This window comes from Lissotriton helveticus, chromosome 4_2 (assembly GCF_964261635.1).
Source record: "Lissotriton helveticus chromosome 4_2, aLisHel1.1, whole genome shotgun sequence".
In the NCBI taxonomy this organism is placed as follows: Eukaryota; Metazoa; Chordata; class Amphibia; order Caudata; family Salamandridae; genus Lissotriton; species Lissotriton helveticus.
Genome location: NC_136064.1, coordinates 107,747,490 through 107,763,634, shown reverse-complemented (window position 1 = coordinate 107,763,634; position 16,145 = coordinate 107,747,490).

Sequence of the window (16,145 nt, the reverse complement as noted above, 5' to 3'; positions counted from 1 at the left end):
GACTTCCATCAGGTGCTGGGTGTAGGGTCCAGTGAGGGTGGAAGGGTGAGTGACTTCCATCAGGCGCTGAGTGTAGAGTCCGGTGGGGATGGAAGGGTGAGTGACTTCCATCAGGTGCTGGGTGTAGGGTCCGGTGAGGGTGGAAGGGTGAGTGACTTCCATCAGGCGCTGAGTGTAGGGTCCGGTGGGGGTGGAAGGGTGAGTGACTACCATCAGGCGCTGGGTGTAGAGTCCGGTGGGGATGGAAGGGTGAGTGACTTCCATCAGGCGCTGGGTGTAGGGTCCGGTGGGGATGGAAGGGTGAGTGACTTCCATCAGGCGCTGAGTGTAGAGTCCGGTGAGGATGGAAGGGTGAGTGACTTCCATCAGGCGCTGGGTGTAGAGTCCAGTGAGGGTGGAAGGGTGAGTGACTTTCATCAGGCGCTGGGTGTAGGGTCCGGTGGGGATGGAAGAGTGAGTGACTTCCATCAGGCGCTGGGTGTAGAGTCCTGTGAGGGTGGAAGGGTGAGTGACTTCCATCAGGCGCTGAGTGTAGAGTCCGGTGAGGATGGAAGGGTGAGTGACTTCCATCAGGCGCTGGGTGTAGAGTCCTGTGAGGGTGGAAGGGTGAGTGACTTCCATCAGGTGCTGGGTGTAGGGTCCGGTGAAAGTGGAATGGTGAGTGACTATCATCAGGCGCTGGGTGTAGGGTCCAGTGAGGGTGGAAGGGTGAGTGACTCCCATCAGGCGCTGGGTGTAGGGTCTGGTGGGGATGGAAGGGTGAGTGACTTCCATCAGGCGCTGGGTGTAGAGTCCAGTGAGAGTGGAAGGGTGTGTGACTCCCATCAGGCACTGGGTGTAGGGTCTGGTGGGGGTGAAAGGGTAAGTGACTTCCATCAGGCGCTGTGTGTAGAGTCCTGTGAGGGTGGAAGGGTGAGTGACTTCCATCAGGTGCTGGGTGTAGGGTCCGGTGAAGGTGGAATGGTGAGTGACTATCATCAGGCGCTGGGTGTAGGGTCCAGTGAGGGTGGAAGGGTGAGTGACTCCCATCAGGCGCTGGGTGTAGGGTCTGGTGGGGGTGAAAGGGTGAGTGACTCCCATCAAGCGCTGGGTGTAGAGTCCAGTGAGAGTGGAAGGGTGTGTGACTCCCATCAGGCACTGGGTGTAGGGTCTGGTGGGGGTGAAAGGGTGAGTGACTCCCATCAGGCGCTGGGTGTAGGGTCCAGTGGGGGTGGAAGGGTGAGTGACTTCCATCAGGGGCTGGGTGTAGGGTCCAGTGAGGGTGGAAGGGTGAGTGACTTCCATCAGGTGCTGGGTGTAGAGTCCAGTGAGGCTGGAAGGGTGAGTGACTTCCATGAGGCGCTGGGTGTAGAGTTTGGTGAGGGTGGAAAGGTGAATGACTTCCATCAGGCGCTGGGTGTAGGGTCCAGTGAGGGTGGAAGGGTGAGTGACTTCCATCAGGCGCTGGGTGTAGAGTCCAGTGAGGGTGGAAAGGTGAGTTACTTCCATCAGGCGCTGGGTGTAGGGTCCAGTGAGGGTGGAAGGGTGAGTGACTTCCATCAGGCGCTGGGTGTAGGGTCCAGTGAGGGTGGAAGGGTGAGTGACTTCCATCAGGTGCTGGGTGTAGAGTCCAGTGAGGGTGGAAGGGTGAGTGACTTCCATGAGGCGCTGGGTGTAGAGTCTGGTGGGGGTGAAAGGGTGAGTGACTTCCATCAGGCGCTGCGTGTAGAGTCCGGTAAGGGTGGAAGGCTGAGTGACTTCCATCAGGCGCTGGGTGTAGGGTCCAGTGGGGATGTAAGGGTGAGTGACTTCCATCAGGCCCTGGGTGTAGAGTCCGGTGAGGGTGGAAGGCTGAGTGACTTCCATCAGGCGCTGGGTGTAGGGTCCAGTGGGGATGGAAGGGTGAGTGATTTCCATCAGGCGCAGGGTGTAGGGTCCGGTGAGGATGGAAGGGTGAGTGACTTCCATCAGGGGCTGGGTGTAGGGTCCGGTGAGGATGGAAGGGTGAGTGACTTCCATCAGGCGCTGGGTGTAGGGTCCTGTGAGGGTGGAAGGGTGAGTGACTTCCATCAGGGGCTGGGTGTAGGGTCCGGTGAGGATGGAAGGGTGAGTGACTTCCATCAGGCGCTGGGTGTAGGGTCCTGTGAGGGTGGAAGGGTGAGTGACTTCCATCAGGCGCTGGGTGTAGGGTCCAGTGTGGATAGAAGGGTGAGTGACTTCCATCAGGCGCTGGGTGTAGGGTCAGGTGAGGTTGGAAGGGTGAGTGACTTCCATCAGGCGCTGGGTGTAGAGTCCTGTGAGGGTGGAAGGGTGAGTGACTTCCATCAGGCGCTGGGTGTAGAGTCCTGTGAGGGTGGAATGGTGAGTGACTTCCATCAGGCGCTGGGTGTAGAGTGCTGTGAGGGTGGAAGGGTGAGTGACTTCCATCAGGCGCTGGGTGTAGAGTCCTGTGAGGGTGGAAGGGTGAGTGACTTCCATCAGGAGCTGGGTGTAGGGTCCAGTGAGGGTGGAATGGTGAGTGACTATCATCAGGCGCTGGGTGTAGGGTCCAGTGAGGGTGGAAGGGTGTTTGACTTCCATCAGGTGCTGGGTGTAGAGTCCTGTGCGGGTGGAAGGGTGAGTGACTTCCATCAGGCGCTGGGTGTAGAGTCCTGTGAGGGTGGAAGGGTGAGTGACTTCCATCAGGCGCTGGGTGTAGAGTCCTGTGAGGGTGGAAGGGTGTGTGACTTCCATCAGGTGCTGGGTGTAGAGTCCTGTGAGGGTGGAAGGGTGAGTGACTTCCATCAGGCGCTGGGTGTAGAGTCTTGTGAGGGTGGAAGGGTGAGTGACTATCATCAGGCGCTGGGTGTAGGGTCCAGTGAGGGTGGAATGGTGAGTGACTATCATCAGGCGCTGGGTGTAGGGTCCAGTGAGGGTGGAAGGGTGTGTGACTTCCATCAGGTGCTGGGTGTACGGTCCAGTGAGGGTGGAAGGGTGAGTGACTTCCATCAGGCGCTGAGTGTAGGGTCCGGTGGGGGTGGAAGGGTGAGTGACTACCATCAGGCGCTGGGTGTAGAGTCCGGTGGGGATGAAAGGGTGAGTGACTTCCATCAGGCGCTGGGTGTAGGGTCCGGTGGGGATGGAAGGGTGAGTGACTTCCATTAGGCGCTGAGTGTAGAGTCTGGTGAGGATGGAAGGGTGAGTGACTTCCATCAGGCGCTGGGTGTAGATTCCAGTGAGGGTGGAAGGGTGAGTGACTTTCATCAGGCGCTGGGTGTAGGGTCCGGTGGGGATGGAAGGGTGAGTGACTTCCATCAGGCGCTGGGTGTAGAGTCCTGTGAGGGTGGAAGGGTGAGTGACTTCCATCAGGTGCTGGGTGTAGGGTCCGGTGAAGGTGGAATGGTGAGTGACTATCATCAGGCGCTGGGTGTAGGGTCCAGTGAGGGTGGAAGGGTGAGTGACTCACATCAGGCGCTGGGTGTAGGGTCTGGTGGGGGTGAAAGGGTGAGTGACTCCCATCAAGCGCTGGGTGTAGAGTCCAGTGAGAGTGGAAGGGTGTGTGACTCCCATCAGGCACTGGGTGTAGGGTCTGGTGGGGGTGAAAGGGTGAGTGACTTCCATCAGGCGCTGGGTGTAGAGTCCTGTGAGGGTGGAAGGGTGAGTGACTTCCATCAGGTGCTGGGTGTAGGGTCTGGTGGGGATGGAAGGGTGAGTGACTCCCATCAGGCGCTGGGTGTAGGGTCTGGTGGGGATGGAAGGGTGAGTGACTTCCATCAGGCGCTGGGTGTAGAGTCCAGTGAGGGTTGAAGGGTGAGTGACTTCTATCAGGCGCTGGGAGTAGAGTCTGGTGAGGGTGGAAGGGTGTTTGACTTCCATCAGGCGCTGGGTGTAGGGTCCAGTGAGGGTGGAAGGGTGAGTGACTTCCATCAGGCGCTGGGTGTAGGGTCCAGTGGGGATGGAAGGGTGACTTCCATCAAGCGCTGGGTGTAGGGTCCGGTGAGGGTGGAAGGGTGAGTGACTTCCATCAGGCGCTGGGTGTAGGGTCCAGTGTGGGTGGAAGGGTGAGTGACTTTCATCAGGCGCTGGATGTAGAGTCCGGTGGGGATGGAAGGGTGAGTGACTTCCATCAGGCGCTGGGTGTAGGGTCCAGTGAGGGTGGAAGGGTGAGTGACTTACATCAGGCGCTGGGTGTAGAGTCCAGTGAGGATGGAAGGGTGAGTGACTTCCATCAGGCGCTGGGTGTAGAGTCCAGTGAGGGTGGAAGGGTCAGTGACTTCCATGAGGCGCTGGGTGTAGAGTCTGGTGGGGGTGAAAGGGTGAGTGACTTCCATCAGGCGCTGGGTGTAGAGTCCAGTGAGGGTGGAAGGGTGAGTGACTTCCATCAGGCGCTGGGTGTAGAGTCCAGTGAGGGTGGAAGGGTGAGTGACTTCCATCAGGCGCTGAGGGAAGGGTCCGGTTGGGGATGGACGGGTGAGTGACTTCCATCAGGCGCAGGGTGTAGAGTCCGGTGGGGATGGAAGGGTGAGTGACTTCCATCAGGCGCTGGGTGTAGAGTCCTGTGAGGGTGGAATGGTGAGTGACTTCCATCAGGCGCTGGGTGTAGAGTCCTGTGAGGGTGGAAGGGTGAGTGACTTCCATCAGGCGCTGGGTGTAGAGTCCTGTGAGGGTGGAAGGGTGAGTGACTTCCATCAGGAGCTGGGTGTAGGGTCCAGTGAGGGTGGAATGGTGAGTGACTATCATCAGGCGCTGGGTGTAGGGTCCAGTGAGGGTGGAAGGGTGTTTGACTTCCATCAGGTGCTGGGTGTTGAGTCCTGTGAGGGTGGAAGGGTGAGTGACTTTCATCAGGTGCTGGCAGTATGGTCCGGTGAGGGTGGAAGGGTGAGGTCCACCAGGCGTTAGGTGTAGAGTCCAGTGCGGGTGGAAGGGTGTTTTATTTCCATCAGGCGCTGGGTGTAGGGTCCGGTGGGGTTGGAAGGGTGAGTGACTTCCATCAGGCTCTGGGTGTAGAGTCCTGTGGTGTTGGAAGGGTGAATGACTTCCAACAGGCTCTGGGTGTAGAGTCCTGTGGGGTTGGAAGGGTGAATGACTTCCATCAGGCTCTGGGTGTAGAGTCCTGTGGGGTTGGAAGGGTGAGTGACTTCCATCAGGCGCTGGTTGTAGAGTCCGGTGGGGGTGGAAGGGTGAGTGACTTCCATCAGGCGCAGGGTGTAGGGTCCGGTGGGGATGGAAGGGTGAGTGACTTCCATCAGGCGCTGGGTGTAGGGTCCAGTGGGGATGGAAGTGTGAGTGACGTCCATCAGGGGCTGGGTGTAGGGTCCAGTGAGGGTGGAAGGGTGAGTGACTTCCATCAGGCACTGGTTGTAGAGTCCGTTGGGGGTGGAAGGGTGAGTGACTTCCATCAGGCGCTGGGTGTAGGGTCCGGTGGGGATGGAAGGGTGAGTGACTTCCATCAGGGGCTGGGTGTAGGGTCCAGTGAGGGTGGAAGGGTGAATGACTTCCATCAGGCGCTGGGTGTAGGGTCCAGTGAGGGTGGAAGGGTGAGTGACTTCCATCAGGCGCTGGGTGTAGGGTCCAGTGAGGGAGGAAGGGTGAGTGACTTCCATCAGGCACTGGTTGTAGAGTCCGTTGGGGGTGGAAGGGTGAGTGACTTCCATCAGGCGCTGAGTGTAGGGTCCGGTGGGGGTGGAAGGGTGAGTGACTTCCATCAGGCACTGGGTGTAGGGTCCAGTGAGGGTGGAAGGGTGAATGACTTCCATCAGGCGCTGGGTGTAGGGTCCAGTGAGGGTGGAAGGGTGAGTGACTTCCATCAGGCGCTGGGTGTAGGGTCCAGTGAGGGAGGAAGGGTGAGTGACTTCCATCAGGCGCTGGGTGTAGAGTCCAGTGAGGTTGGAAGGGTGAGTGACTTCCATTAGGCTCTGGGTGTAGAGTCCTGTGGGGTTGGAAGGGTGAGTGACTTCCATCAGGCTCTGGGTGTAGAGTCCTGTGGGGTTGGAAGGGTGAGTGACTTCCATCAGGCGCTGGTTGTAGAGTCCGGTGGGGGTGGAAGGGTGAGTGACTTCCATCAGGCGCTGGGTGTAGGGTCTGGTGGGGATGGAAGGGCGAGTGACTTCCATCAGGGGCTGGGTGTAGGGTCCAGTGAGGTTGGAAGGGTGAGTGACTTCCATCAGGCGCTGAGTGTAGGGTCCGGTGGGGGTGGAAGGGTGAATGACTTCCATCAGGCGCTGGGTGTAGAGTACAGTGAGGGTGGAAGGGTGAGTGACTTCCATCAGGCACTGGGTGTAGGGTCCAGTGAGGGTGGAAGGGTGAATGACTTCCATCAGGCGCTGGGTGTAGAGTCCAGTGAGGTTGGAAGGGTGAGTGACTTCCATCAGGCTCTGGGTGTAGAGTCCTGTGGGGTTGGAAGGGTGAGTGACTTCCATCAGGCTCTGGGTGTAGAGTCCTGTGGGGTTGGAAGGGTGAGTGACTTCCATCAGGCGCTGGTTGTAGAGTCCGGTGGGGGTGGAAGGGTGAGTGACTTCCATCAGGCGCTGGGTGTAGGGTCCAGTGGGGATGGAAGTGTGAGTGACGTCCATCAGGGGCTGGGTGTAGGGTCCAGTGAGGGTGGAAGGGTGAGTGACTTCCATCAGGCACTGGTTGTAGAGTCCGGTGGGGGTGGAAGGGTGAGTGACGTCTATGAGGCGCTGGGTGTAGGGTCCGGTGAGGGTGGAAGGGTGAGTGACTTCCATCAGGCACTGGTTGTAGAGTCCGGTGGGGGTGGAAGGGTGAGTGACTTCCATCAGGGGCTGGGTGTAGGGTCCAGTGAGGGTGGAAGGGTGAGTGACTTCCATCAGGCGCTGGGTGTAGGGTCCGGTGGGGATGGAAGGGTGAGTGACTTCCATCAGGCACTGGGTGTAGAGTCCGGTGGGGGTGGAAGGGTGAGTGACGTCTATCAGGCGCTGGGTGTAGGGTCCGGTGGGGATGGAAGGGTGAGTGACTTCCATCAGGCGCTGGGTGTAGGGTCCAGTGGGGATGGAAGTGTGAGTGACGTCCATCAGGGGCTGGGTGTAGGGTCCGGTGAGGGTGGAAGGGTGAGTGACTTCCATCAGGCACTGGTTGTAGAGTCCGGTGGGGGTGGAAGGGTGAGTGACTTCCATCAGGGGCTGGGTGTAGGGTCCAGTGAGGGTGGAAGGGTGAGTGACTTCCATCAGGCACTGGGTGTAGAGTCCGGTGGGGGTGGAAGGGTGAGTGACGTCTATCAGGCGCTGGGTGTAGAGTCCAGTGAGGGTGGAAGGGTGAGTGACTTCCATCAGGCACTGGTTGTAGAGTCCGGTGGGGGAGGAAGGGTGAGTGACTTCCATCAGGCGCTGGGTGTAGGGTCCAGTGAGGGTGGAAGGGTGAGTGACTTCCATCAGGCGCTGGGTGTAGGGTCCGGTGAGGGTGGAAGGGTGAGTGACTTCCATCAGGCGCTGGGTGTAGAGTCCGGTGGGGATGGAAGGGTGAGTGACTTCCATCAGGCGCTGGGTGTAGGGTCTGGTGGGGATGGAAGGGTGAGTGACTTCCATCAGGGGCTGGGTGTAGGGTCCAGTGAGGTTGGAAGGGTGAGTGACTTCCATCAGGCGCTGAGTGTAGGGTCCGGTGGGGGTGGAAGGGTGAGTGACTTCCATCAGGCGCTGGGTGGGGTCCAGTGAGGGTGGAAGGGTGAGTGACTTCCATCAGGCGCTGGGTGTAGAGTCCAGTGAGGGTGGAAGGGTGATTGACTTCCATCAGGCACTGGGTGTAGGGTCCAGTGAGGGTGGAAGGGTGAGTGACTTCCATCAGGCGCTGGGTGTAGGGTCCGGTGGGGATGGAAGGGTGAGTGACTTCCATTCGGCGCTGGGTGTAGGATCCAGTGGGGATGGAAGGGTGAGTGACTTCCATCAGGGGCTGGGTGTAGGGTCCGGTGGGGATGGAACGGTGAGTGACTTCCATCAGGCACTGGGTGTAGGGTCCAGTGAGGGAGGAAGGGTGAGTGACTTTCATCAGGCACTGGGTGTAGAGTCCAGTGAGGGTGGAAGGGTGAGTGACTTCCATCAGGCACTGGGTCCACTCACTGTGGAAAGGGCACACCAAGGAACCCCTGTGCGCTCACTGTGGAAAGGGCACACCCAGGGACCTCTGTACCACTCACTGTGGAAAGGGCACACCCAGAGGAGGGCACACCCAGTGACCCCTGTGCAGCTCATTGTGGAAAGGGCACACCCAGGGACCTCTGTGCCGCTCACTGTGGAAAGGGCACACCCAGGGACCCCTGTGCAGATCACTGTGGAAAGGGCACACCCAGAGACCCCTGTGCTGCTCACTGTGGAAAGGGAGCACCCAGAGACCCCTTTGCATCTCACTGAGGAAAGGGCACACCCAGGGGACCCTGTGCCGCTCACTGTGGAAAGGGAGCACCCAGAGACCCCTTTGCATCTCACTGAGGAAAGGGCACACCCAGGGACCCCTGTGCAGCTCACTGTGGAAAGGGCACACCCAGAGACCCCTGTGCTGCTCACTGTGGAAAGTGTACACCCAGGGACCCCTGTGCCACTTACTGTGGAAAGGGCACACCCAGGGACCCCTGTGCAGCTCATTGTGGAAAGGGCACCCCAAGAGAACCCTGTGCTGCTCACTGTGGAAAGGGCACACCCAGGGACCCCTGTGCAGCTCATTGTGGAAAGGGCACACCCAGAGACCCCTTTGCATCTCACTGTGGAAAGGGCACCCCCAGAGACCCCGGTGCCTCTCACTGTGGAAAAGGAGCACCCAGTGCTATGCAAGGCCTGTAACCCCACAGCACTAACTTGCACTATGCCCTTCCAGCATTACCTGCCGTAGATACAAGTGCTGTTGCAATGGACTGGGGGTCACTGAAATCCATGTGCGGTGGAAGACCTATGCCTGTGGCCTCCCCGCTCGATGGAGAGCTGGTATAAGACCTCCTGCGCCTTCTGGAGCCCCAGCAATGCCCCTTGGGCCATATTTTGCCCTTAAACCAGGATTTAACCTATTAATGTTATACAACATGCTTATCTCCCAAATGAGTGCTTTAGTCACTGAGACATTTTATTATCACATATAGAACGTCCAGGTTTCATTCATGTCAAGCTAGACATACATAATCAAGTTTCTTAATGAAATATCTGGAAAAGAACCGAGGCGTTGCTCCTCATAGCAGCCCTTTAATCACTGACAAATATTGTCATACCCCGGAGTATGCGGGTGTCAGGAATTCAAAACACGAGAGACCTCCTTATCTTATATCAGTTTCACATATCAAGAGACGTCATCCAGAGCAGGGGGCTCATTGTCGCTTTTTAGTTTGCTCGTTCTGGACACCCTTAACCTTAATTTGTGCGCCATGGTCGGTTTTCGTGTTTTAAAATAAAATTTCCCATCACATCTTTCCTTGGAATGTAAGTTTCTGAAAGGTGCAGTTGCAGGCTGGTCCTGCCTAGTAGCCCTAATCTCTAGGGTTGGAAGTTTGCAAACCAGCCCTGCCCGCTCCATTGTTCGACACAAACACTATCGGAGTCACCAGATAACGTGTATAGAGATTGACATCAATGGCGGGAGGGTCCCCGGTTCACTCCTAGCGACAAGTGCAAAAGTCAAGGGAGCTACTCCAAACAGACTGTAGGCATGGGTGTCTCGCTGTGACTGGACACGACAGCGCCGACTGCGCCTACTTCCGGTCCGTTGTCAATGTGGTCCTCAAACTTATTAGGAGACAGGTTTCGGCCACTGCCACGTGAGCATTAGTTCACACTAGGAAGAGTTACTCTAGGAACAGGCCCATGTGGAAGCCCTTCCTTCCTAAGTCACTGTTGTAAGAACAGGTCCAAGGAGTCCATAGTGGGTCACAGCGGAAGCCATTTGTGACCAGAAACAGTAGCTGTGAATGATAGATGAGTGACGTGGGTGCTCTCTCCATAATATGTGGGGACAGGATGTCATATCCTGTCTTCATTCATTGGACCAGCCTTGGTAAAGGTTGGAATGAGGGCTTTTGCCTTCCTACTGGTCACCCTTAGATGTTTGCGTGGATTCTGGCTACTGGAAGAAAGGTGGATTTGGATGAATTTGTGACTTCTTGAAACTGTTTTGTAATGTGCCTCTTTTTGTATAGCCCATGTTCACGAAGTACTTGGCCTTCTAGGGCTTTTTGTCCTTGTTTGAGGTTGTGAGGTTAACTCATTAACAGGTCTCCATGAGGTGTGAAGCCATAAAATCAGTCAGAATACTGTCAGCTATAAATATCCTTCAAAAAATATTATTTACAAAATAATAGTGTTAAATAATAGAAAATCTGCACCCATTGGAGAAATATTTTTGTAAATGATAATTATAACCCCTTCGCTGCGGCGGGTTTTCAAATGGGTTTGGGCATGGAGCTGCCCGGGACCCGTGGAGCCCGTCCTGGGCACTCTGACCTGCTGTTGGCCCGGGGGAGGACTGCCCGGGACCCGTGGAGCCCGTCCTGGGCACTCTGACAAGCTGTTGGCCCGGGGAAGGGAGCCCCAGACGACCGGGACCTGTGGAGCCCGTCCTGGGCACTCCTGTATGCCGTTGGCCCGGGGAAGGGAGCCCCGGACGTCCGGGTCCCGTGGAACTCGTCCTGGGCACTCTGACATGCCGCTGGCCCGGGGAAGGGTGCCCCGGATGCCCGGGGCCCGTGGAGCCCGTCCTGGGCACTCTGACAAGCCGTTGGCCCGGGGAAGGGAGCCCTGGACGCCCGGGACCCGTGGAGCCCGTCCTGGGCACTCTGGAATGCTTTGGCCCGGGGAAGGGAGCCCCGGACGCCCGGGGGAGGACTGCCCGGGACCCGTGGAACTGGTCCTGGGCACTTTTACATGCCGTCGGCCTGGAGGTGGGTGCCCTGGACGCCCGGGGGAGGCCTGCCCGGGACCCGTGGAGCCCTTCCCGGGTACTTTGCCAATGCCGTTGGCCTCATGGAGATGGTTGCCCCGGACGCGTCCGGGGGAGGCCTGCGCGGGACCCATGGAGCCCGTCCTGGGCATTGAGCCATGCCGTTGGCCTGGAGATGGGAGCCCCGGACGCCCGGGGGAGGCCTGCCCGGGACCCGTGGAGCCCTTCCCGGGTACTTTGCCAATGCCGTTGGCCTCATGGAGATGGTTGCCCCGGACGCGTCCGGGGGAGGCCTGCGCGGGACCCATGGAGCCCGTCCTGGGCATTGAGCCATGCCGTTGGCCTGGAGATGGGAGCCCCGGACGCCCGGGGGAGGACTGCCTGGTACCCGTGGAGCCCGTCCTGGACACTTTGACATGCCGTCGGCCTGGAGGAGGGTGCCCGGGACGCCCGTGGGAAGCCTGGTCGGGACCCGTGGAGCCCTTCCCGGGTACTTTGCCAATGCCGTTGGCCTCCTGGAGATGTGTGCCCCGAACGCCCGGGGGGAGGGCTGCCCGGGGCCCGTGGAGCCCGCCCTGGGCACTTTGACATGCCGTCGTCCTGGAGGTGGGAGCTCCGGACGCCCGGGGGAGGGCTGCCCGGGACCCATGGAGCCCTTCCCGGTTACTCTGCCATCCCGTTGGCCTCCTGGAGATGGGTGCCCCGGACGCCCGGGGGAGGTCTGTCCGGGGCCCATGGAGCCCGTCCTGGGCAGTGTGACATGCCGTCGGCCTGGAGGTGGGAGCCCCGGACGCCCGGGGGAAGGCTGCCCGGGACCCGTGGAGCCCTTCCCGGGTACTTTGCCATCCCGTTGGCCTCCTGGAAATGGGTGCCCCGGACGCCCGGGGGGAGGTCTGTCCGGGGCCCATGGAGCCCGTCCTGGGCAGTGTGACATGCCGTCGGCCTGGAGGTGGGAGCCCCGGACGCCCGGGGGAAGGCTGTCCGGGACCCGTGGAGCCCTCCCCGGGTACTTTGCCAATGCCGTTGGCCTCATGGAGATGGGTGCCCCGGACGCCCGGGGGAGGACTGCCCGGTACCCGTGGAGTCCTTTCCGGGTACTTTGCAACGCTGTTGGCCTCCTGGAGATGGGTGCCCCGGACGCCCGGGGGAGGCCTGCCCGGGACCCGTGGAGCCCCTCCCGGGTACTTTGCCAATGCCGTTGGCCTCATGGAGATGGGTGCCCCGGACGCCCGGGGGAGGACTGCCCGGTACCCGTGGAGTCCTTTCCGGGTACTTTGCAACGCTGTTGGCCTCCTGGAGATGGGTGCCCCGGACGCCCGGGGGAGGTCTGTCCGGGGCCCATGGAGCCCGTCCTGGGCAGTGTGACATGCCGTCGGCCTGGAGGTGGGAGCCCCGGACGCCCGGGGGAAGGCTGCCCGGGACCCGTGGAGCCCTTCCCGGGTACTTTGCCATCCCGTTGGCCTCCTGGAGATGGGTGCCCCGGACGCCCAGGGGCGGTCTGTCCGGGACACGTGGAGCCCGTCCTGGGCATTGAGCCATGCCGTTGGCCCGGAGAATGGAGCCCCCAGACGCCCGGGGGAGGTGTTGCCCAGGCATATCTCATCTGGTCCCCGGGCAGAGAACCACCAGCCCTGGAGAGGTGTCCGGGCGTACCCAGCCCCTAGTAATCCGGAGGGAAATTACCCCCCTTTCTTGCAATCCGTGCACGCGAGGTGACAGAGGGGACCCAAGGCGTAAAAGAACCCGAGCTCATGGAGCCCTAGCTGGGATCCGGGAGGCGAATGGCACCTCATCGGGACTTCCTGGGAAGCCCGGCCATCTGGTCGCCCCATTGGAAAGCATCGCGGGCGACCAGATGGCCCGGATCGAAAGGACTCCCAGCTCCCCATCCACCCCAAGCCTTCGCGGTAGGGTTCCTGACTGCCTGCCCACGCAAGGCAGGGCTCTTGGACCCCGGCTGGGCCTCAGGCGCAGGTTGGACCACCGGAGCTCTAGGGCCCGGACGACCTGGGGGAGGAATGCCCGGGACCCGTGGAGCCCGTCCTGGGTACTTTGACATGCCGTCGGCCTGGAGGTGGGTGCCCCGGACGCCCGGGGGAAGCTGCCCGGGACCCATGGAGCCCGTCCTGGGTACTTTGACATTCCGTCGGCCTGGAGGTGGGACCCCCGGACGCCCGGGGGGAGGTCTGCCCGGGACCCATGGAGCCCGTCCTGGGTACTTTGCCTATGCCGTTGGCCTCATGGAGATGGGTGTCCCAGACGCCCGGGGGAGGGCTGTCCCAGACTCATGGAGCCCGTCCTGGGCACTTTGACATGCCGTCTGCCTGGAGGTGGGAGCCCCGGACGCCCGGGGGAGGGCTGCCCGGGACCCATGGAGCCCGACCCGGGCACGCTGCCATGCCGTCAGCCTGGATGGAGCCCCGGACGCCCGGGGTACGAGTGACCGGGACGCATGGAGCCCGTCCTGGGCACTTTTCCGTGCCTTCGGCCTGGAGCCCCCAGACACCCAGGGGAGGACCACCGTGAAAACCATGGAGCCCGACCCGGGCACTCTGCCATACCGTCAGCCTAGATGGAGCCCCGGACGCCCAGGGGACGAATGCCCGGGACGCATGGAGCCCGTCCTGGGCACTTTTCCATGCATTCGGCCTGGAGCCCCCAGACATCCAGGGGAGGACATCCCTGGAAACCATGGATCCCGACCCGGGCACTCTGCCATGCCGTCAGCCTGGATGGAGCCCCGGACGCCCGGGGGATGAATGCCCGGGACGCATGGAGCCTGTCCTGGGCACTTTTCCATGCCGTCAGCCTGGATGGAGCCCCGGACGCCCGGGGGACGACTGCCCAGGAGCCATGGAGCCCCTCCTGGGCAATTTGACATGCAGTTGGCCTGGAGGAAGGAAGCCCCGGGTGGCCTAGGGAGGTTTTGCCCAGGCATAGCCCATCTGGTCCCCATGGCAGAGAACCACCAACCTCGGAGGGGTGTCCAGGCGTACCCTTCTCCCTAGTAATCCGGAGCAAAATTACCCCCTTTTCTTGTAATCTGTGCACGCGAGGTGACAGAGGGGACCCAAGGCGCGAATGTACCCGACCTCATGGAGCCCTCGCTGGGATCCGGGCGGCAAATGGCACCTCATCAAGACTTCCAGGGAAGTTCGGCCATCTGGTCGCCCCATAGGAAAGCGTTGCGGGCGACCAGATGCCCGAGGGGATCCGGGCGACCAGATGGCCGAGGGAATCTGGGCGATCAGATGGCTGGACACGGAAGTGAAGCCGCCTGGACTCTCCCGACCCTGTCCCTGTCCCCGTCCCCGTCCCGGGACGAATGCCCGGGACGCATGGAGCCCGTCCTGGGCACTTTTCCATGCCTTCGGCCTGGAGCCCCCAGACACCCAGGGGAGGACCACCGTGAAAACCATGGAGCCCGACCCGGGCACTCTGCTATACCGTCAGCCTGGATTGAGCCCCGGACGCCCGGGGGACGAATGCCCGGGACGCATGGAGCCCGTCCTGGGTACTTTTCCATGCCTTCGGCCTGGAGCCCCCAGACACCCAGGGGAGGACCACCGTGAAAACCATGGAGCCCGACCCGGGCACTCTGCCATACCGTCAGCCTGGATGGAGCCCCGGACACGCCCGGGGGACGAATGCCCGGGACGCATGGAGCCCGTCCTGGGCACTTTTCCATGCCGCCGGGGTGGATGGAGCCCCGGGCGCCCAGGGGACGACTGCCCAAGAGCCATGGAGCCCGTCCTGGGCAATTTGACATGCCGTCGGCCTGGCGGAAGGAAGCCACGGGTGGCCTAGGGAGGTGTTACCCAGGCATAGCCTATCTGGTCCCCATGGCAGAGAACCACCAGCCTTGGAGGGGCGTCCGGGCGTACCCTGTCCCTAGTAATCCGGAGGGAAAATACCCTCCTTTCTTGTAAACTCTGCACGCGAGGTGACAGAGGGGACCCAAAGCGTGAAAGTACCCGACCTCCTGGAGCCCTCGCTGGGATCTGGGAGGCAAATGGCACCTCATCGGGACTTCCAGGGAAGTTCGGCCATCTGGTCGTCGCATTTGTGGAGCCCTGGGAGAGAACTGGGGCTCGGCAGGGCCAGGGTGCCAGCAGGTCCCAGTCTGCCAGGTCACCAGGTCTGGGGATATGCTGCCCATGCGCTGCCGGGGCCCGGGCATGACCTCCGGTGGGCCCTCAGGTGCGTCAGTCCGGCACGGGGAGGCTCTGAACCTGCTTGGCTGGGGCCAGGGCTCCACAAATCCACTCGCCCGCTCGACCGGGGCCTAAACGGCATCCGGCTCATGGCGGGCTTGGGGCTTAGCTTCCAAACCCTACCCCCAGGCCAGGGAGAGCCTCTGCAGGCCCCGATGGTCCCCAGCGCCCGGAACCTCGGCTGGCTTGCAGGACGGGGGCTCCAGCACCCCGGGACCTGCCGGACAGAGTTCAAGCCCCAGGCACGGTCCCATGTTCCGAACCCTAGCCAGGCCGGGGAATGCCTCCCCAGGCCCAGAGGGATCCTAGCGCCCAGACCCTCGACTGCCTTGCAGGACAGGGGGCTCCAGCACCCTCGGGGCCTGCCAGATGGAGTTCATGCCCCGGGCCAGGTCCCAGCTTCCAAACCCTAGCCAGGCTGGGGAGAGCCTCCCCGGGCCCCGGTGGAGCCCCGTCCCCAGCGCCCGGACCCTCTGGTGGCCTGTGGGACGGGGGGCTTGCGCACCCCGGGCCCGGCCGGCCGGAGCACAAGCCCCGGGCCCGGTCCCACCTTCCGAACCCTAGCCAGGCTGGGGAGAGCCTCCCCTGGAACCGGTGGAGCACCGCCCCCAGCGCCCGGACCTTCTGATGGCCTGCGGGACGGGGGGCTCGCGCAACCCGGGGCTGGCCGGCTGGAGCTCAAGCCCCGGGCCCGGTCCCACCTTCCGAACCCTAGCCAGGCTGGGGAGAGAGAGCCTCCACGGGCACTGGTGGAGCCCCGTCCCCAGCACCCGGACCCTCTGGTGGCCTGCGGGACGGGGGGCTCGCGCAACCCGGGGCTGGCCGGCTGGAGCTCAAGCCCCGGGCCCGGTCCCACCTTCCGAACCCTAGCCAGGCTGGGGAGAGCCTCCACGGGCACTGGTGGAGCCCCGTCCCCAGCACCCGGACCCTCTGGTGGCCTGCGGGACGGGGGGCTCGCGCACCCCGGGGCTGGCCGGCCGGAGCTCAAGCCCTGGGCCCGGTCCCACCTTCCGAACCCTAGCCAGGCTGGGGAGAGCCTCCCCGGGCCCCGGTGGAGCCCTGACCCCAGCGCCCTGACCCTCTGATGGCCTGCGAGACGGGGGGCTC